Below are 22411 nucleotides of genomic sequence, written 5' to 3' on the forward strand. Positions count from 1 at the left end.
CTGCACTTTTCTTGGAGCTGTCTGAGGGCAAAGACCATGTCAGTGCGAAAGCCGCACTGTGATTCTGGGAGAATATTCTCGGTGACACTAGGTATTATTCTATTTAGTAGAATCCTAGCGAAGATTTTGCCTGCAATGGAGAGCAACGTGATTCCCCTGTAGTTTGAGCAGTCTGATTTCTCGCCTTTGTTTTTGTACAGGGTGATGATGGTGGCATCACGAAGATCCTGAGGCAGTTTACCTTGGTCCCAACAAAGCGTATACAGAGCCGTTGTCATACCCACACTCCTGTTCGGCTCCGAATCATGGGTCCTCTACCGGCACCACCTACGGCTCCTAGAACGCTTCCACCAGCGTTGTCTCCGCTCCATCCTCAACATCCATTGGAGCGCTTACATCCCTAACGTCGAAGTACTCGAGATGGCAGAGGTCGACAGCATCGAGTCCACGCTGCTGAAGATCCAGCTGCGCTGGATGGGTCACGTCTCCAGAATGGAGGACCATCGCCTTCCCAAGATCGTGTTATATGGCGAGCTCTCCACTGGCCACCGAGACAGAGGTGCACCAAAGAAAAGGTACAAGGACTGCCTAAAGAAATCTCTTGGTGCCTGCCATATTGACCACCGCCAGTGGGCTGATAACGCCTCAAACCGTGCATCTTGGCGCCTCACAGTTTGGCGGGCAGCAACCTCCTTTGAAGAAGACCGCAGAGCCCACCTCACTGACAAAAGGCAAAGGAGGAAAAACCCAACACCCAACCCCAGCCAACCAATTTTCCCCTGCAACCGCTGCAATCGTGTCTGCCTGTCCCGCATCGGACTTGTCAGCCACAAACGAGCCTGCAGCTGACGTGGACTTTTTACCCCCTCCATAAATCTTCGTCCGCGAAGCCAAGCCAAAGAAATTACTATGGCAATAACTTTGACCCTGATCTTGAATACAGGCCTGAAGAAACTCAAGCTCTCCTCACACATCAATCTGATCATCCTAAAAATCAGTTTGGAGAACATTTGCTGCAATGTTTCTATGGCATCATGTTCTATCATAAGCAAAGAGACCAAAACTGTATGTAATGCTATATGTGTGGTCTCAACAAGGACTTGAATAGTTGTAGCAAGACATTCTCACTTCTAAATTCAAAACCTCCTGCACTAAAGAGCAAAATCTATCATTTTACTATTTCCCTTCTTAATTATTTGCTGCACTTCTAAGTTAGATTTCAGTTAAGGACAAACATCAACATTATCGGATCAATCAACTTTTAAATAATACTTTTCTATTTTTGCTCCCACAGAGGGCAACTTCAAATTTCTTCGCAATCATACTGCATCTGCAACATACTGGCCCACTCACTCAACATAACCAAATCATTTGAAACCTCACATCCTCCTCCTCACAATCTCTCCCAGTTTTACCATCACTAACATAGAAATATTACATTCAGTTCCTTTACTCAAATCATTAATATATATCCTGAATACCTTAAACCAAAAAATTGATCCCTGCAGTATCATACTTGTAATTGCCTATATATCTATCCATACATTTGTTTTGTCCCAACAAATTTTCAATCCATATACTAAATGTTACTCCTAAACCAATGCTCTTCAATTTTATGCATTAATCAGCATATCCAAGATCAGTGGTTCACAACCTTTTTCTTTCCACTCACATACCAATTTAAGGCTGATATCGACTCCAACCGTGCATCTTGGCGCCTCACAGTTCGGCGGGCAGCAACCTCCTTTGAAGAAGACCGCAGAGCCCACTTCACTGACAAAAGACAAAGGAGGAAAAACCCAACACCCAACCCCAACCCACCAATTTTCCCCTGCAACCGCTGCAACCGTGTCTGCCTGTCCCGCATCGGACTTGTCAGTCACCAACGAGCCTGCAGCAGACGTGGACATACCCCTCCATAAATCTTCATCCGGGAAGCCAAGCCAAAGAAAAGAAAAAGAAAGATGCCATCGGTGTTCTGTGATTAGTAAGGGCTTGCTTAAGGGGGTATGTGAGTGGAAAGAAAATGTTCTAGAATGTGTTTGGAAAATGATTCTGACATGTGCTGACGATCCACTCTTTGAGGCACTGCTGAGAGTGAGGAACAGAGGTCAAGCCTGCATAGTGGAAGGGATAGCAGAGTGGGAGAAAGAAGAACAGGAGAGAAAAGCTGTTGGTGCTCTCCTTCTGGAGGCTGGTGCAGAACAGGGCTTGGTTCAGGTTATTTTTCAGTGACGATAGGTTAAAAATCGTAAAAATAAAAACGGGTGATTAAGCAAAAGAGATGAAGGCAAATTGGCAGCCAATTTCACATTCCAACTGAAAGAAAATTGGCGGGGAGGGGGGGTGGGGGAAAGACTGTAAATAGCCCTGCTAATGTATTGCTGCCATTCTGAGTTACCACTGAAAAAAAAATTGAGGGTGGGAAATAATCTTCTGAACGCATAGGAATCTTGCAGACCTGATTTCATCATACACACCTTGCTGGAAAACAGTACGGATTTTTGGGACCAGTGATTGCTGCTGCCTTCTCGTAGATAAGAGCCTTTAATGTTCTTCTCTAAAGAGAATACATTAAATCATCCCACAAAGTAGTTTCATCCCAATGGATTGCTTGAAGCAGAATGGAAACCCGTCAACTGCAGGAAATTCCAATGAGTCTCATGGCTTGAAGCAAAGTATTCTCGTTCCTCATTAAACAAAATCCCAAACAACCTCAGGCATTGCTACTTCTACGGATATCTCTGAATCTGGAAAATCACAGCAAAACTTGCCATTGAGAATTATGTCACTGCGTGCACAGTAACGAGATAACGTGACGATTAATATACACTTCAGGGATGGGAAGGGAGAAACTAGGACATTGGTGCAAATCATGACCCTCCTGAATTAGTTTTCACTAAATTGGTTAGTGCTATGTAAAAGACAGGCCGTGATGTTGCACCAAAGAGTAATTGGGCACAGGATAATTCTGTAACTCAGTTAAGTCTTCTCAAAATTAAAATGTAAGCAAGTGTGTGCCTGTTCTCATCAAGAGCATTATATTAATTTTTTCTAATAGTTAATAGATATTAAATTATTCCAAGGAGTTCCTTAATAAAATTTCAAGCAACTAACCAATGTGTTTTTCAGAAATTGAAGTATCTTTTTAATTGCAAGGAAAGTATTTTAAAGTGTATCTTCTGAAACTCTTGAATATACGCTCACAAAGCGACTGGAAGCAACATGGTCAATAATCAGGTTACAAATAAAGATTACCGTATATTTTGGTGGAGAAGGCAACCTTCAGATAAGTCGAGTCTGAATTTCATGGTTTTGGCTCATATCGGTGGTGTAAGGCAACCCCCCCACCACAATTTTTAAAAAAATCAAATTGTTGTCATGGAGCCACCAGCAAAAAGAAGAAAGTATGAAGCAAGCTTTAAGTTAAAAGTCTCTAGCGCAATGGATGTTACGGAGGATTTATTGTAGGACACCGATGATGAAGCCGAAGCCGACTCACCAGATTCAGTCTGGGACCCATATGATGGCGTGTAAACAGTGAGGCTCCAGATGTGGTTGCCTAGTTCTTTGCCTCAGACAATGAAGCTTCAAGGATTTTAAATGCGTGTGATGTGTTTTTTTTTAATTTTACAATTCTTTTATTGGTTTAACACCACATTTAATAGGTACAGGGACAATTTAAGAGGTACAAGGACTGCTTAAAGAAATCTCTTGGTGCCTGCCACATTGACCACCGCCAGTGGGCTGATATCGCCTCCAACCGTGCATCTTGGCGCCTCACAGTTCGGCAGGAAGCAACCTCCTTTGAAGAAAACTGCAGAGCCCACCTCACTGACAAAAGACAAAGGAGAAAAAACCCAACACCCAACCCCAACCAACCAATTTTCCCTTGCAACCGTGCCTGCCTGTCCCGCATCAGACTTGTCAGTCACCAACGAGCCTGCAGCAGACGTGGACATACCCCTCCATAAATCTTCGTCCGCGAAACCAAGCCAAAGATATACCAGTAGTTTACAGTTCGTTATAGGGTAGGGTCTGAGTGGGTTATGGAACTAATTAAGTTGTATTTTGAGTCGAATTTTAAGGTTGCTTTTTTGGTATCTCACCTATAGGATGACCCCCTTTTTGGGGGGTGTTTTTTGAGTGCTTCAAGTGGCATATTCTCTGACAAAATATACAGTATGTGCTGGTAAAGACTCCAGTCCAATAATAATCCACGGCCACGCCAAACATCACTGGGCAATTTTTTCATCAACTACTCCTTTTTCTTTCTTCCCCATTTATACTTAAATATCCTTTAACAATTTCATTTGTCTACTTTTCATCTTTCTCTAATACCTACATTTTATTTGATATTTAGCCATAAGGCCTTTAAAAATAATAATTTCAAAGTCTTTCACCATAATGGTTTCCTCTTGCCTGTTTTAAAACAAAGTACAAAAGCCACTTATGAGGTCTCTGAATTATCTTTTGAATTTATCAGCTTTAGATTAAAAACAAAAGATAAAATCACATTTTATTCTCTAACCGCTTCCATAATGTTTCATGAAACTATCACAATCAGATAATGGAATATTTCGCATTAAACTGATTTTTTTGGATTTTGCATTTACAGACAAAAATTCAAGAGGATATAAAACAGCACCTCAAAAGACATGGAAGACAAAAATTAGAAAATGATTAGAGGGCAATGGCGCTTAATATTGTCAAGAAAGTAAAGAGTTGTATTAAGAAGACACAGTAGGCTTTCAATAACACAGGAACTTTGCAGACAGGAAGATTGGATGAAATATAATTGCATCCAAAAATAGGTTTAAAAATAATTATAGGGAGCTCAGGAAAATCTTAAGGCTGTTTTTCCAGTAATGAGGGTGTTTTTTAAAAAATATATACAGTATATATATGTGTGTGCATGTGTACATTTTTTACTTGGTGCACAAAGGATGAAGAAACTTTCAGCTCATTAAAAATACAGAAGAAGGTGGAATTCAATAACAAGGAATAACTGTTAAAGAGTTAGATCAGGTGTTTTGACTGGGATCTGTGAGCGGGATGATATAATTGAAACTGTGGTGAAAATGTGGTTTTAAAAAAATAACCTGGCAATATTTGTCCTGGTGGTTCAAACAAGCTGCTGATTGGTGATCACTCAGTTTGTGCAACCACACAAGATGAACCTTATGCCATGGTGTTTAAAACAAGGAAACAAGGGAAAGAGAAGCTTCTCTGGAGGTGGATTATAGTCGTTCCAAAAAAAAACAAGAGAAGTCTGTGAACATTTTATGAATAAATTGCCCAGCAGCATATTCAGTCCATTCCACAGTTTGCTGCAGTTTTTCTAATCTCTCACTGTCTTTATTTTACTCTTGGCCTGTACAATCCTGAATAGCAATGACAGCTTGTTCTGCTCTGCCAACCAACGTGGTTGATGAATGCCCACACTTCATTCCTGCAGGCCTTTATTTAATTAGTACATTGAAGCCAACTTGTCATTCAAGTCAGTGCCACGCCAATGACAGCGTGTGGCTTATTCTGAATCTACACGACAATTTTCTGCTGATGGGAAACTTCTATTTGGCATTCGGCAGTTTTCTATCCGAGTCTACATCATTTTAGGCTGGTGCATCATTTAGCCTCAATTATAGGTCATGCATTGGAACCGTGAACGAGTTGTTCCTCAGCTACCTCCATTCCACTAACATGTAAGGTCACAACAAGTGCTAAAAGCAAGATGTTGGAACCTGGAACTTACTCCTCAATCACCTCCATTCCACTGAAGTATATGGACACAGCTAGTGCTATAATCAAGATGGTTGGGTTCTTGTTCAATGCCTCATTAGGATATGACTTGCTCCAATATAGCAAATGTTAAAATATATAATTTAACAATAAAAACAAGACCATTCCTTACTTGAAGCATAGATACTTATTTCCTCCAAACTATGTGTGGACCATATAGTGGTGCAGGTAACGGGGCTGCTACCTGCAAGCTCCAGTGACCTGGGTTCAATTCTGACCTCCAGTGGCATCTGTAAATTCACTCTGTGACTGCATGGATTTTCCCAGGTGCTCTGACTTCTTCCTGCATCTCAACGGCATGATGAATGGTACATGTGGTGAACTGCTGAACTGTATTGGATTCCTGATTACCTGACTGCGCCCTGTCCTGTAACTGTACCCATCATCTCTCCCTCTTTTGACCTTGTATAAAGCTTCTGACACCCTGACCCTCCCCCAGAAAGCCTGGGTCACAGTACAGGTTGAGATCCTTGTCCATTGTGAATAAAGGCCTGTAGATCAGTGATTCAATCTCAGGCTCTGGAGACATTTACTGTGAGTCAGTACATTAACTTGATTAACTGGCCACTGAAAGTTGTTCCCAGCATGTAGGTGAGTGGTTGAATCTGGGAGAATTGATGGGAATGTGGCTGAATACATTGGAAATTTGTGTAAATTGGTGATAGTCCATAGATATTCCCAATGGGCCAAAGTGCTGTATGACTCTACTTTCGTGCATAATATTCCCCAGGGGAAAGCTATAATTATATTATCCAAATACTTTGAATTTTGGTTGGTTTGAGTTTTGCTTTTTTGATCAAGCAGAGTTGAAAGGCTGACAAGTGAGCGGTGGAATATTATTCTCACTTTTTATTTTCTTACAGTGCCAGCGTCAAGAATACTAAAGGCTTAACAAGGACAATAACTTGTATTTATGTAATTCCTCTAATGTGGCCTTTTCGAGCCAAAACGCAGTGTCAAACAACTTTTGGAACTAAACTCCAAGCTCACATTAGGGTAGAGAGACAATTTTCAATGATTATCTTAAAAGAAAGCTCGGGCGGTGGCGGGGTGGAGGGGTGGGGGGGTGGGGGGTAGTGAAGCAGGGAAATTTGGGAAGGGAATTCCAGAGACTGACTGCCAAAGAAGATAAAAATCAAGGATGTACACAAGGCCAGACTTGAGGAGCCCTGAGAGATTTGTAAGGCTGGTTTCAATCATTTTGTTCCATTACAGGCAGCAGCAGTTCTAATTAGGTTGGTTAGGTTTAAAAATATTCATGAAGTGCTTTAAAGGCTTCTGATCACATTTTCCAATGTCATGTGGGCGACTTGGACAGTATTCAATTACTACAATCCACGCAGATTTAATAAAATGACCTGTGTGGGCATGGAACATTCTGCTCACATGTGCAAGTGACCATAGACGCATTCTTAGAATTTGCAAAGTGATGAGCACATTTCTTCAGCATTTTCCAGTTGTTATGAAAGTCTGCTATCCTCGGCGAGGTGGTGAGAGTGATGGAGGAAGTCGACAGCCACCCACAAGGAGGCAAATATTAAAGAGTGCAAATTACATCACTGCTGCCTGTAGGTTGAGACAAAGCATTGACATTCCACGGTGCAATGTCACTGCCCTGGTATGAGTTACAATAAAGTATCACAATGCTTTGATTTGTAATAGTACAGTTACTCCAAAATAAAGCAGATTGGGATGGAGTATCACCATCCTATAGAGTGGGTGAGTACTGCATTGCAATCAAATAGCTTGGCCACTGTATCACCATCCTAATGAAGTGGATTAGTGGTGTATCACAAATGCATGGAGTGGGTTAATGATGTATTACCATCCTATGAATTGCTTTAGTGTTGTATCACCCTCCTATGGAGAGGGTCAGTGGTGTATCTCTATTCTATGGAGAATGGGTAAGTGATCTATCACCATCCTAAAGAGATGGTCAGTGGTGTATCATGTTCCTAAGCAGTGGGTCAGTTGGGTATCACCATCTTATGGAATGGGTGAGTGATATATTCCTATTGTTTGGAGTGGGTTCAGACAGGATTTGTATGGAGCCAAAAGAGATGGGGAAGATATTAATTTTCTTCATCAGTATTTACTTAGCAAATGGGCACTGAGTTGTGGAGATAAGGAAAGCAAGCAGTGTCATAGAACCTATCCAGATTAAAGAAGAGGAAGTGCTTGCTGTCTTAAAGCAAGTATAGGTGGATAAATCCCCAGGGCCTGACAAGATATTCCCTTGGACCTTGAAGGAGGCTAGTGTAGAAATTGAAGGGGCTCCTTAGCCATGGGTGTGGTGCCAGAGGATTGGAGGGTAGCTCACATTGTTTCATTGTTTAAGAAAAGGGTCCAAAAGTAACCCTGATGTCAGTAGTAGGTAAATTATTGGAAGGTTTACAGATATACAAATATTTGGATAGCCAGAAACTAGGGATAATCAACATGGCTTTGTGTGTGGTAGTTTGTGTTTAACCAATCTTATAGAGTTTTTCGAGGAGGTTACCAGGAAAGTTGACAAAGAAAAGGCTGTGGATGTTGTCCACATGGACTTTAGTAAGGCCTTTGACAAAGTTCCCCAAGGGAGGTTATTCAGGAAGGTTCAGATGCTAGGTATTCATGGTAAAGTAGAGAAATGGATTTGACAATGGCTGGACGGGAGAAGCCAGAGAGTAATGGTAGATGATTGCTGCTCAGACTGGAAGCCTGTGACTAGTGGTGTACCTCAGGGATCAATCCTGGGATCATTGTTGTTTGTCATCTATATTAATAATGTGGTAAATTGGATCAGCAAGTTTGCAGATGACACTAAGATTGGAGGCGTTGCGGTCAGAGAAGAAGGTTTTATCTGGAATGGCTGGAAAAATGGGCTGAAAATGGCAGATGGAATTTAATGCAGACAAGAGGGACGTGTTGCATTTTGGAAGGACAAACCAAGCAAGGTTTGTGAATGGTAGGCCACTGAGGAGTGCAATTGAACAGCGGGACCTGGTAATACAGATACATAATTTCCTGAGAGTGGCATCATAGGTGGTGAGGGTTGCTTTTGGAATATTGGCCTTCATAAATCAAAGTATTGAGTATTGGAGTTGGGATGTTATGTTAAAATTGTATAAGACATTGATGAGACCAAATTTGAAGTATTGTGTGCAGTTTTGGTCACCTAACTACAAGAAAGATACCAATAAGATAGAAAGAGTGCAGAGAAGATTTGTTTGGATGTTGCCTGGATTTCAGGAACTGAGTTACAGGGAAAAGGTTAAACAGGTTAGGACCTTATTCCCTGGAGCATAGAAGAATGAGGGGAGATTTGATAGAGGTATTTAAAATTATGAGAGAGTAGACAGAGTAAATGTAGATAGGCTTTTTCCACTGAGGGGAGGTGAGAAACAAACCAGAGTAGATGGGTTAAGGATGAAAGGGGAAAAGTTTAGGGGAACATAAGGGGAAATTTCTTCATACAGAGAGTGGTTGAACAAGCTGCCAAATGAGGTGGTGAATATGGGCTGAATTTTAATATTTAAGAAGAAAATGGGTAGGTACATGGATGGGAGCGGTATGGAGCGCTATGGACTGGGTGGAGGTCAGTGGGACTAGGCAAAAAAAATGGTTCGGCACAAACTGTTTCTGTGCTCATAGTTCTATGATTACAACACTTTGATTTGGAATAGAGTAGCATCTTCTGGTCAGCTATTTTGGTAGTCCAGTCAACATGTTTACACAAAAAAAGTTGTTTTAAAAAGATTGCAAACTAAAATAAATAAACTGCTTTCTCCTAAAGTAAATCTTCATTTTTCAAAACCTTATCTAACAGATCAAATCAGCATGGAAAAATCTTGTAGGATTATTCCAGTTCCAAATATTTAAACCTTGTTTCTTGACCAAATGGCCATTTTTCATGTAAGACCTGAGGGCAGCTGCTAATATACTTTTCATTGGACAGAATGTGAAGGAAGAAGCATCATTGCAGAGCCTTGATAATGAGGTTTTGTTTTGTTGTCAGGTGCAGTGGAAACTTTGTTTTGTGTGCTATCTAGGCAAGTAAGTGCAAAAGTGCAGATTACAGTGGTCATGAGCGACTAATTGAAACAGTGCAAGAGAATCATCCTTCTATCAATGGGAGGTAAATGCAACCATCTGATAATAGTGGGAAAGTGTTTTTCACACTCATGTATTTTCTGCCTGGCAGGAGAAGAAAGAAGAGGTGACCAGGGTGGAGTGGGCTTTTTATGTTGGCTGCTATCCCAAGGCAGCAGAAAATGTAGGCAGAGCTAATGGAGGGTCAGTTGCTTTGTCTGATGGCCTGAGCTGCATTCACAACTCTCTGAAATTTCTCACAATCTTGGACAGAGTAGTTCCCATATGGTGCACCTGGATAGGATATTTCCAGGGCGCAACTATAAAAATTAGTAGGAAAAATTGGGGACTTGTTAAGTTTATTTTATTCTTTTCAGAAAGTAGAGGCATCAGTGGACTTTCTTGGCTGTGCCATCAATGGTGTTGAACCAAGAAAGATTGTTTACAATAGCTGCACCAACAAGCTTAAAGCTCTCCACCATCTCCACTGTTGACTTTGAGGATGTGTGCTCCCTCCCACTCCTTGAAGTCTATGACCAGTTCCTTTATTTTTATGCACACTTCTTCAGCAAGAATGCTCTCACCTCCCTGAACTAGAAGCATTATTAACTTTCACCAGTCATATCATTATCTTTATTGAGTTCGGCCAACTCATCACTTTGCAAGTAGGAGGTTGAGGGGGTGAGGGCAAGGAGTTCCAACCTGAAAAGCTGCAGCTGGGGAGTGTTTGTGGGAAATGGGAGACAAGAACACTGCTCAAGGCCTGATTTGCCTCTCTTGGTGTGAGGAAGGCTGGAGTGGGATCTGATGGAATATTATAAAATTATGATGGGCATCCACAAGATAATTAGTTGGAATTTTTTCCCCCAATAGCCTCAATTTTTAAAACCAGATAGCATAGACTTAAGGCAAGTGTTAAAAGTTTTAGAGGGAGCTGAGGAACCCAGAAAGTGGTGGCAATTTGGAAGACACTGCTTGAGTCACTGGTGGAGACAGGTAATCCCACAACAGTTACAAAGAACCTTGATGAGCACATGAGTTGCCAAGGCATAGAAGACCACAGATCAAGTGCTGATAAATGGGATGAACATCAATAGGTACCTGTTGCTTATGGATATTATGGATATAAGGGACCATTTCTGCTTCCATAATTCTATGATTTATCTATGTTTTTAACTCCTAATTAGTGTGTACTTTGAACTGCATATAATAAATCATCGTAAGAATCGAGTAGTTCTTTAGTAGAAATCCCAGCCAGCACAGTACAGATAAGAAAATGAAAACAGTTTCCCTAGCAGTGGAACAGGACAAGCTCTCCAAACAAAGGTTTCATTGAAAATCTCTGTCAAAGTCACTGACACGCCCGCATACAAATGTCAATCAGCCAATGTCTTTGTGCTGCCACCTTGGCCAACAAAATGCCCTTTGTTTTACTGTAAGAATAGTCACTCTTCAAACCAGGGTTTGTCCCATTTCATTTTAGTTTTCCATTATCAACATGCTAATCAGCTTTCATCCCAGCAACTAGTGGATTAATAGGAAAAATCTTTCTCTCCGACCTTTCTGTGCGAGGTGCATGTAAACACCCACGTGCGTTTCAACTTTCAATGAGCATTTAAGTGTGGGCAGCATGAAAAAAATGCCGGAATGTTTTTTTTTTAATTTTAAAGTGAGATGGGCAGGGGTGGAGTTGGTGGGCGAGGGAGGTGAGGTGGTACAACAAGGAATGAAGACATCAAATTCAGGCAGTTCCAGTTTTCTTGCGATCCACCCACGTTCCCAATCCAAAACCCTCTTCATACAAATTCACGCAGAGCAAACCTATCAACACAAGCAGGTAACTATGAATGGAGGAACGAACATAAGAATCAGTGGGGCTCATTCCATATTTAGTCATCTTCTGGGAATCTTGCACCCATTTTACACAGTGTGGAGGTTTGCTTCTCCCACCCCTAACTCTAGAACTGCTCCTCCATCATCCAACTCCAACCAAAAAAAATGTTCTGTCCTCCACTGTAAATAAAAAAAAGCAAGAAAGCCTGCATATAATGGAAATTTGTAATATAAACATAAAAGGTTCAAAACACTCAACAGGTCAGGTAGCATTTAATTATATTTTTGAATTCAGACTTTAAGCACGTTAACAGGCCATTTTGGCCCACAAGTCCGTGCCGCCCAATTTACACCCAATTAACCTACACCCCCGGCACTTTTTGAACAGTGGGAGGAAACCGGAGCCCCCGGGGAAAACCCACGCAGATACGGGGAGAATGTAAAAACTCCTTACAGGAATTGAAACCCATTGCTGGCGCTGAAACGGCATTGCGCTAACCGGTATGCCAACCGTGCCGTCCCAAAGTGTGGAAAGAGAAAAAGACTCAGGTAAATGACATCCTTCTGAGAAATGGATCGAGCTGCATTCTTTATTCTAAAATTTCACCTTTCTTTCCCACAACCCTTTGGGCAACCCCTGAGGCCCATTTAAACCAGAAAGCATTCCAGCACTTCTTCCTCTTGCTCACACTAAATGCTCAATGCATTTTTTTACATGAATATTGATTCTCATGAAAGTTGTCCTTGAGATGTTGCCCAACCTCTGACTATTTCCAATATTTTCTGTTATAACCTGCTTATTGGACCAAATGTTTAATTGCCAATCTTCATATGCACAGAACATAAGGCACAGAACACTTGGTCCCCAATGTCCAAGGTGCCCATGATGCCAATTAAATCTAATCTCATCTGTCTGCACATAATCTGTATCACTCCATTCCATCTGTCCATCTAAATGTATCTTAAATGTTGTTATAAAAATCTGCTTTCACCTCCTCCATTGGCAACACGTTCCAGCATGTTTTCTGTGTGAAAAATTTGCCTTATAAATCACCTTTAAACTTTGCCCGGCTCACCTTAAAGTTATGCCCTTAAGTATTTCCTATCCTGGGAAAAAAGTGATTATAATATCAGGTCACAAGATTTGCAGCCAAACGTTGACTCAAATGAGTCACCTGTGAGGAACAGTATTGGTAATGATGCCAGAAAAATTCATATGCCTGTAATAAATCATTATGAAACAGGCAACGATGCCATCTTGTCAGAAATTGTGCAGAATCAGTTTGAACTTTGAGTACCATGTTTAGATGTTGAATTATAACCAGGCTGCAGAGACTTCCCATTGGCCGGTAAACTCACTGTACGGAATGAACATTCAACCAGGCCAAGCAAAAAGTTCCAGTTTTAATCCCATTCTCAGGTCAGTTAGGAATAGAACAATGACAATTTTAATTGTTCTTGCTCTCGTGACACAAGAGTTACTCTTTAAGGCTATATAAAGAATTGCACGTGGGGAGACTCCAATTTGCTCACTTTGTGGATGTTTTGCTCCAATGGCAGGATCTCAACTCATTATTTCTTCCCACTGGGGCACAGTAACGTGACACAGCCCAATCCCCACGGATGGCGTAGCGGTTAGCGCAACACCTTTACAGCGCCTTCCATCAGGATTGGACCAGGGATTGAATCCCGTGCTGTCTGTAGGAAGTTTGTACATTCTCCCCGTGTCTGCGTGGGATTTCCCCGGGTCTCCGGTTTCCTCCCACTGTTTAAAATATATCGGGGGTGTAGGTTAATGGGGGGTAAATTGAGCAGCACGGATTTGTGGGCCGAATTGCCTGTAGCTGTGCTATATGCCTAAGTTTAAAATTTACTCCCAATGTTGAGCCACACTGTACTGCCTTTATTGTGCACTGCCAATATAAAACCACACTGCCCCGCCAACTCCACGACTAAGTGCCAGTGTAGAGACATAGAGCTGTCCAATCCTCATCTCACTGCCAATAAAGAGCCATGCTTCACTGGCCAATCCCTACTCTTCATCAGCTTTGTACTGCTCACTGTCCTCCCATTCTTCCACACTGTTAGTGATTGGTCACAACAAGCTGCCCAATTCCTTTCTTCCACTGTGGTGTTGCACCATATGTACCCTGATAAACTTAAGATTCCTCAAGTTCAATGTATTGGTGCCCCCCCCCCGCCCCTTTTCCAACATATTGTCACATATGCTCTGTCAATTTCCAGTTCCATGCACCCAGTGCCTTACTACATGTGGCCCACCCAGTCCTAAGCTTTTGTCTCTGGTTTCTGCTTCCTGTTTGAACAGGCCCAGTTCCAGTGTCTGAATCTTTAAAGAGGCTTTTGTAGATTGTGTTTCTTTTAACTCCCATGAAAAAAAACATAATTTTCGAAGGAAGATAGACAGAGTGTTCAAATAGTTTGGAATGCTATACTCCTACTGGGTACAGCAAACCTGCATGACATGACACACAAATTAAAATGTTAATGACTGTCGTCACCAGCCCAGGACAAGAAGCTGGGAATATTTTGCTTGAGGCAATTCAATAATTGCTTGTGCCAATCAGTAAACATAATTGTTGTAGGCTGCAGTAAGAAATGATTTACATCCTTAACAATCTAACGTTTATACTCAAAGCCTAACTACGCCAACATGAAGCAAGCAGCAGCCAAATCACCCACATTCTGCTTTGGTGCATACAATGCTAAATTAGGATTTACGTTTCGAACAAAGTTTTATGCATTTAATCTAAAATATGTTATTATGAGGGACACAGGAGTCCATTCAGGCCTGGATTAATTTACAATGGTGCTAAGCATGTTGACTAACAATGGGTCACTTGTGTAGTTTAAAGCAATTCATACAATCCTCTTTCAGTGGACTCATTATCTTTACAAATTGCCTAAGTACTTAACAGCCCCTAGTTGTTCAGCTATTACATACAGTATGATCTCTTCTTAGAAACAAATCTTTCTGAGATACAGTTCAATTCTTAGTACAAACTTTGCACCTCCCCTCCTCTCCCCTCCCCCCCCCCCCCCCCACCACCCCCAAACAACCACCACTCCCCACCAATTTTCCTGAAGGCAGTGTTTTGGACAACACTATGGTTTCAAAAGGCAGCAGGCTGCCTTTTAGGACTTGCCCAAGGTAGTAATTTATCATGGGGCAAGCCTGTATGGATAAGCGAGGCAGCAAGGATATTTGAATGTGAAAGGCACTGGCCATTTTTTTCCACTGGAATCCCAGTAAATTGGCCATTCAGTGTCCCGGTTAAAAGTTCCTACTGGGCCACTTTTAACCGGGACACTACCTGCTTTCACACTGACCACGTCATCCCCAGAGATAGAAGAATCTACCTTCAACTGGGATGTAACTTGTCCTTTTTTTCACTGGGTTAATTGGTGTCAGCTGATGCCGATGATATGAGTAGGGGTCAAGGCCACCAATCCTCTGCATGATTTGATTTGACATTGGCGGGCCAATTGATTTGCTTCTCCTCTGGACCCTTAACCAGTAAATTGGCTGTCAATTCCTGGGACAAGGTTGTGTTGATACCACTGTATTATTACTCTTTGGTTACCATCTCTGATGGTATGTGCGGCTGGCCCACCTTCATGCTGACTGTACCAGTGACTCCTCCCCTTGGAATCCCCTATTAAAGGCAGTTACGCTCAGACCCTTCCCCCAGTATGCACTCTAGACTCGGGCCAAGCCACATGAGTGTACCTACAGTTTTAAGCAATTAAAAGCTTATTGTTCTGGCAACTTCTAGTCTTTGGTTAATTAATAGAGCTAGTGAAAAAGGGTCCACAGACACATCAAATTCTGATCTCATCCGTGTGTGCACCTCTGTGCTAGGAGTTATGGAATACTATGAGGAAGGGAAATTTTACATGGAACATCTTACCCAATGGAAATTCATCAAATTATGATAGGATAGAGTCAGATCATTTTATCTGTGATAAAGAGATCAAGTAATAGAGCACATGCATTTAAGACGAGGGAGGGGAAGTTTAAAAGCAATGGGCGAAGCAATTTTTTTTTCCACACAGAGTGATTGGTGTCTGGAATGGGCTTCAAGGAGCAGTGGTTGAAGCAGATACAATCAAAGCATTGAAGAGGCTTTTGGACAGATCCATGAATATGCAAGGGGGAGGAGTATGTATCCTGTGCAGGCAGCAGAGACTTAGAGCCCCTTTCACACCCCCAACCTCCTAGGAAGCAGGTAAACTTACCTGGCATGTTGCTTAATGATTTACCTGGTTCATCGGGACCCCAGCATTTTAAAGGAGGGACCCGCCTCCAGGTGGTTACGTCCCGAGAGATGTATGACATACTCGCAGGGCAGTGAAATCGTAGCGGGAGTAAAGCACATATGCACCCAATGTATAAAAGACCGTGGGAAAATATACCGCAGTGGGCTTCAGACTGTTAAATCTTAGGACATACCCACAGACCAGCTTGTCATTATTCCCTAATCAATAGAATATTACAACAATTTACATAGCATTACATTGTATTAGGTATTAAAAGTAAACGTGATGATTTAAACCACAGGTACGTGCTAACAGCCCCGCCAACCACACTCTGACAGCCTCGCCGTCTGCTGTTATATTTCACAGCCACACTCTGACAGACAGATGCAAGGACGCAGGCACTATTGGTACCCGGTAAGTTGAGTAGACCATTCACACCGCCACAGAGTTATTAATGAGTTAACTCACTGGGAGCAAGTGTCAGAGCCCAGTCGATTTTTAATCTCTCTGCCAACCACCAGATTACCTTCTCCGGACACGCTAATTTGGTTGGTTCAAACCCACATGTATTTGGCAGTGTGAAAGGGGCTTTTAATTTGGCATGGTGCTAAGCACAGACATTGTGGCTGAAAAGCCTGTTCCTGCGCTGCAATACTGAAAAGTGCTGATGAAACTCAGCCGGTCACAGCATTCATAAGGAAGTGAAATGTAACCAACATTTCAGGACTGAGACCTTCATTCCTGATATTCTTGTTTAACTCCTCAGCTGTGCTACAACACATGGGATGCGTGGGTACAGAAGCAGGTCATTTGGCCCAACAAGCCCGTGCTACTGCTTTTGCACTTTTTATGCTTCCTCCTGACATATCTCAAGCAAATCCATCAGTAACCCCCCTATTCCCTTGTACCTCAGATGTAGTATCATCCTCTAGTTCCTTCAGATGCTCGTCTAGCCTCCCTTTAATGTACCTATACTATTCACTCCAGTGATCTCCTTTGGTAATGCGTCCATCATTCCTACCTCACCATAGCATAATATACGTGCACAGAGGAAGCAGGAGCAGGGTCATGCTCTTCAGACCCTTAGGACAGCTCTGTCATTCAAGTAAAATCAAGCTTGTCTATCATCATATCCAATAAAGATGTTATGATAGAGGTTGTTTTACTTGTAGACCATTTGGCATCACATGCATAGTGTGGTGTGCTGTCCTACAGAAAAGCAGACACAAAACTTAAAGTCTGATCAACAGGCTTTATTCCACAAAGACCCTGCTGCGGTTAGCTGTAGCTCCGAGTGACTGACCTTGAGGTGCAGGATGTGGCTTATATCCCGGCGGATGATTGGCAGCTGACCGGGTGGGGGCTTGGTCCATTCAGGTCAGCTGATTGACAGCCGGCCAGGTGTGGTCTTGTCCTGCAGTGCTCTTCCTGCAGGTACACAGGAGTGTACCAATAGGATAGAAAGAGTGCAGAGAAGATTTGCACTGCAGTAGTCCAGTGGTGTCTCAACACACCATAGTACATCAAATAAGAACCAGAGCAGTGTTTCAGGGAAAGAGAAGAGGGAAAGGGGGAGAGAGAGAAATCAATCAGATGATACGGAAGAAAGGCAGCATCATTTTACTATTTTGGGGTTCATCCAGGATGCTGATCAAGCCGGGACAGAAACAGTTTTACAAAGCACATGGGTGATACACCTTAATGCCATTTTCCTGCACTAACCTATCGCTTGACTTGTAGCATTTAGAAATATATTGATCTCTCCTTTGAGAACAATTCATGTCTCTACAACCATCTGGGGCACAAAATTCCAAAGATTCGCCACCACTTACATCAGTGGTTTTCAAACTGCCCCCCTAAACTCACATTCCAACTGAAGCAATCCCTATGCCATCGATGCTCTTTGATTAGTAAAGGGATTGCTAAAGGTGAGTGGGAAGGGAAGGTTGAGAACCACTGCTCTAGATGCAATTGTTACTGAAATATTTTGCTTGAGAAAAATTGTCATTGCCCCATTTCCTTTGGAGTTATGAAATCATGCACAGAACGAGTCAATTAGGGATGATTAAAACAGTGGTTTTCAAACTTTTGCTTTTCACTCACACACCATCTTCAGCAATCCCTTACTAATCACAGAGCACCTACGGCATTAGGAATTGCTGAAGGTGGAATGTGAGTTGGGGGGGGGGCAGTTTGAAAACCATTGCTCCACATGAAGAAATTGTTCCTCACCTCTGTCCTCAACATCCTACCTTTTATTTTTCTGCCCCAAACTCTAACCTCAGAGGCAGGCAAACCATCTTCCCCAGACTCTTCTCTCAAGTCCTTTTTCGGAGAAGTCAATTCCCATTCTAGAAAATTCCAGAAGATAAAGCGGAACCTTCTCAAGCTCAACTCATGTGGTGGACCTGTCAACATAGATGCAGTATGATGAATCTATGCCCTCGACAAGAAGTAGAAAAGGACATCAAAAGGCACTTTTACCCAGCAGCTGAGAAGCAGAACATTTTTGCAAATGTTCTGCTCCGCTGGCAGTGTAAAAGTGTCAAGACAGAATTTATTATGTAAATTAAATCCTGTAATTTTTCACCCGGGACCCCTACGTATTTTTACATAGCGGCTGCAATCTAAAAATTGACCGCAGGCATTCTGCAACAATGGGTTCCTAACTCTGATCGCCTAGACCTGGCCATCCTTCAACCCCCAGCCATTCATTGCCCCCATCACCCCGTCTGCCTGTTGTTCTCCCTGCCCCTATCTAACACCAGATGCGGCAGCAGGGGTGCTGTGTTGCTGAGCCCAGAGTTCACCTGAGTGCTATACCAGCTTGCGGCAAGAAGCAGGCCGTAGCGGTGAGAAGCCGATGGCGATAGCTCAATGTGGGAGCAATGGCCATCTTCCTTCCTCGTAATCCCCACGCAGCTGGAACTCCTCTACCAAAGCCAGGGATGCGCAGAACAGTTCCAGCTGCTTGGGGGATCATGGGTAAGGAAGATGGTCATTGCTCCCACATTGAGCCAGTCGCCACCTGCTTCTCTCCCACCGGGTGTTGGGGGCTGTCAGCTTTCCACCGAAGGTAAGAGAGGACGCCCACAGGGGCAAAGGCGAAAGGGGATGTCAGCAATGGGGGATATGGGTGACGGAGGGGACGGGGGATGAGGGCGATGGGATAACGACCTACTCCCACCTCAAACGTCCAGCCTCCAAAAACACCGCAACCCTGAAATCACCGCAACTGTGGTGTAAATGCCCTGCCTAGGTGAACAGCCACTCTGGAGGTAAGTATGCTCATTTTTAAAGGTATTTCTCCTTTACTTCTGTGTCAAAATTTCAAAAATTGTCACCAAAATTCAGGAATAACTACAGAACCAGCTGGAAATACACAGCATGTCAGGCGGCATCTGTGAAAAGAGAAATAAGGCCCTTTTACACTGCCACTGAGAAACAGAAAATTTGCACAAATGTTCTGCTCCGCAGGCAATGTAAAAATGTCCTGTTGGAATTTATTTGCTAAATTCCATTCCATAATTTTTCCACCAAGACCCCTACATATTTCTACAGAGCAGCTGCCGTCTAAATAGACCGCAGGCGCTCAATTAAGCAACTGGGCTAATGAATATAGTATTCATCCTCTGACAACCTCTGCAACACAAGTAGGCAGTGTTAAAGTGCTTTGGAAAAGTGCCTTTGTGTAAATGGTCACTCCAGAAGTAAGAATGCAAATTTTTAATTTTTTTTTAAAACAGAATTTTTCCTTTAATTCTGTGTAAAAATCCTTATTGTCTGTGATCCTTCAACCTAGACCCAAAACATTCACTGTTTCTCTTTCTGCAGATATTCCCTGACTTGCTGAGTGCATTTTCTGGATTTATTTCAGGTCTCCAATATCTGCAGTTTTACACAAAATTTTTCAAATAATTCTGATTCCGCTCAATTCCCCTTTCGATATCTGGTTCACACTAATGACCTCTGGACATGCCCTTCCTTACAAATGGAAAATCTTTATCCACTCTGAAATCTTATTTGCCAGCCTAGAAATTTTTTTTAATGGAAATGAGCACCTATCTATTCAATCTTGCTGGACATTTTCCTTCACCTGAGTTAAGAAGCATGTGTTGTGAAAGAGATGTCACTTAGATCAGTGACCAAATCAAGAATCTACTATTTAAATTCAGAAATTTAAGTCCCTTTCACACTTACGTCCCACTAAATCAGCTGTTCAGTGACCCCGGGATAGGACTGAGGGTTTGGCCTTTCACACTAGACCACTCCTAACCGGGACACTGAACGCTTTCACACTCGCAAGGGTCTGTCCCCGGCGTTTGGTCTGTTCTACCTTTAATCAGAAGTGCCTGCAGTGCAATTGCCCGTTTCACACTTGCTTGATCACAACGCCGGCGCCTGCAGACGCCGGGGATTGTAATAGGGGTCGAGGCCAGCAATCCCCATCATGAGGTGACGTCATCTGACGCCGATGTTGAGCAGATTTTGCTTTCCCACTTGCCATTTTAAAAGCTGATTAGCATTCGATTCCTGAAATCACTGGCAAGTGTGAAAGGGGCTACAGATAATTCAAAAATCTTGTAAACTTCTACAGGTGTACCGTGGAGAGTGTTCTGGCTGGTTGCATCACTGCCTGGTTTGGAGGCGCCAACTCTCAGGACAAAAATAAACTCCAGAGGGTTATTAATTCAGCTTGCAACATCACAGGTACCAGACTTCACTCCATCGATGACATCTACATGAGGGAGTGTCTTAAAAAATGCAGCCTCTATCCTCAAAGACCCCACCACCCAGGCAATGCCTTCTTCACGCTGCGACCATTGGGTAAAAGGTACAAGAGCCAAAAGACGAGCACTCAATGGCACAAGAACAGTTTCTTCCCCGCTGCCATCAGATTCCTGAATGATCAATGAATCAAAGCCACTGCCTTATTTTTTTGTGCACTATTCATTTTATTATTTTCATTTATAGTAATGCTGTTATAATATGAACTTTTGCCCTATGATTCTTCCGCAAAAACACAGAATTTCATGACTTGTTCATGGCAATAAATTCTGATTCTGATAATTACGCCCAAAGCATAACCCTTATTATCTGAACCTACAGTTTGTCAAGCAAAATGAGAGCTGCATTTGAACAGCAGAATAAGAACAAACATCTAGTAATTGATGATAACTCAGGAGGAATAAGGCGGCGAGAATGGTAAAAGAAACTATTGCCTGCTACAAGAGTGCATGCAGCCATGGCTCAGTTTCAGTGTCATGTTGGTTCTGGTCCACACCTCTGTCTGATGTCTCTCTGTAACTTTGCCCTTCTCTGCTGTGCTATGTATGAGATGACTGAGCAAAACAAACTAGCACTGCATCTTGGAACTTGTGATCATGCACTGGAACTAGATTTCACTTGATCACTCAACTTCCATTTCCATTCCAGGTGTACCATTGATACACCTCCCTGTAATGAGAAACAATCCCTCCTGTTTGGAATTAATCCAACCCAATTTCACTCCCATTGGTCCTTGTTTAACCTTGGTGTCATGGGAAGCGCCAAGGAATGGGAGAGTGTGCACACAAACTCCTTGATTAATGAGAGGGATGCGTTTCTAGAAAATGTATCGCTCAGTGAAATTTTGGAAATTGAAGAGGCTGAGGAAAATGCATTCTGGGTATCCTGGCACATTGCATTTCCATGCACCGAGAGCAGTGACTGCAAAAAAACTAAACGCGCAAATCAAACTCACAAAACCCCAGAGAGCGATACTTCAATCTGGAACCTTAATGTTGTTTTTCATTGCACGGCTGTTGCCTATCTTAATGATCATTTCCCAAAATTTCTATTTTTTTTCAGCTTTCCAGTATCTGGTGTTCTTTTGATTTTTCATGCTCCAAAGAATTAATGGCTTTATTTTAAAAAAATCATAAATGGAATGTTCATAAATTGTGGAATTATTTTATCTTTAATCTTGCTTTCAATAGAAATCTGGGATGAAATTCTCCACTGCCTTAAGTAAAATTAAAAGGAGAGTTGCTGTTGTTGGAAGCCAATTATGTCATCCACAGAATATTGCTGCAAGGGTTCCTCAGTCTTGTGTCCGAGGCTCATCCATCTTCAACTGCTTCATCAATGGGCTTTTGATAATCAACTTTCAACTCCTCAGATAATGAAGTAATATATATCTGCCTGGCACAAGACCAAGACAACAGCTATGGCTGATAAGAGGCAAGTAATATTTGCATGCACAAACATTAAGCAATTGCAACCTTCAGCAAGAGAAATCCATCCATCCTTATTAATGTTCAAAGGCATTCTATTACCGAATTATCACTCTAGCACCTTTCACGCATCCTACTAAATTGGCCATTCAGTCTCCCGGGATAGAAATGGGGCTTTCGGCTTTTCACACTTGACCACTCCTAACTGTGAC

At 42.4% G+C, this 22411-nt stretch overlaps 1 protein-coding gene across 4 annotated transcripts in view; it reads right to left on the reverse strand.

The window, feature by feature from the left end:
* LOC138742330 (potassium voltage-gated channel subfamily KQT member 1) overlaps positions 1-22411 on the reverse strand; it is an 844658-nt gene that overhangs the window by 420311 nt on the left and 401936 nt on the right. The window lies entirely within an intron of this gene.

Source organism: Narcine bancroftii, chromosome 1, assembly GCF_036971445.1.
Source record: "Narcine bancroftii isolate sNarBan1 chromosome 1, sNarBan1.hap1, whole genome shotgun sequence".
NCBI classification, from domain to species: Eukaryota; Metazoa; Chordata; class Chondrichthyes; order Torpediniformes; family Narcinidae; genus Narcine; species Narcine bancroftii.